This window comes from Mus caroli, chromosome 2, assembly GCF_900094665.2.
Source record: "Mus caroli chromosome 2, CAROLI_EIJ_v1.1, whole genome shotgun sequence".
In the NCBI taxonomy this organism is placed as follows: domain Eukaryota; kingdom Metazoa; phylum Chordata; class Mammalia; order Rodentia; family Muridae; genus Mus; species Mus caroli.
The window spans coordinates 169,645,116-169,645,978 of record NC_034571.1 but is presented as its reverse complement, the minus strand read 5'-3'; the positions used below and the strand labels follow the sequence as shown (position 1 = coordinate 169,645,978).

General features: G+C 66.3%; 1 protein-coding gene across 1 annotated transcript in view; it reads right to left on the bottom strand.

Annotated features, from left to right (window-relative positions):
- Osbpl2 (oxysterol binding protein like 2) overlaps positions 1-239 on the bottom strand; it is a 43,485-nt gene extending 43,246 nt beyond the window's left edge. The window contains exon 1 of the mRNA XM_021179936.2: positions 116-239. The gene's annotated coding sequence lies outside the window, so the exon portion shown is untranslated. The remainder of the gene's footprint in view (positions 1-115) is intronic.
- Between the last annotated feature and the right edge of the window lie 624 nt (positions 240-863).

Here is an 863-nt window from a genome sequence, read left to right as displayed (position 1 = left end):
ACTCCCGGCGGCCTAGCGCCGCGACTCTCCAGCCCGAGCCCGGCCGCGGCCTAGGTGGCACATGGGCCTCCCCGAGACCCGTCCCCGCGCGCCCGCCCCGCCGCAGCCCACTCACCCGAACGCGGTCCCCGCGGCGTCGCCGACCCCACGGCCGCCCCGCCCCCGACCGCGTCCAGCAACCNTCTGACACCCAAGCGGAAGTGCAGCCCGCGCCTCTCCGACCTACAGCCCGCCGTGCCGCTCNCCGCTCGCCGCGCCCCGCGCCGTCCGTCAGCCGCCGCCTGGCCAATCAACGCTCGGCCCGCAGGCCGCGCCGGGGGCGGAACCATGCCGATCACGTTCTCCGGACAGCTTCTCCCTCGGCCCTATCAGAATCCGGCTCACACGGGGGAGTGGCGGCGTGTCCAGCCAATCACCCCTTGGAGAAGGTGGGTTTATGTAGATACTGGAGCTAGAAGGAAGGGGAGGCAGGAGGAAGGGGAGTGACCTTGGGAGAGGCTAGTTTACAAACAGTGAGTCAGGTGGCTGGGCGTGGACGATCCCAGGCTGGTGCTGGGCTAGACCCACCCTTTGGCTCCCGACCCCGCAGACGCTTCTCACGGTTGCTGGGGTATGAACAAATGGCAAATGTGGCTGCCGGCCTTTACGCGCCAATCGTGACTTAACATACCCTGGGGCCAGTTTACCCTTCCAGTGGCCTCCCTGGCCGGTTCATCCCGTTTAACACCCTTAGGCGCCCTGTGGTCTGCAGTGGCTCCTGGTTAAACCCAGAATCTCTGGGGACACGCCTGCAGCCTGTTTGGCCTCAGGAAAGCTATCTGACCTCTCTGAACACTCAGTTTTCTCTGTAGCTCGGGCCTCAT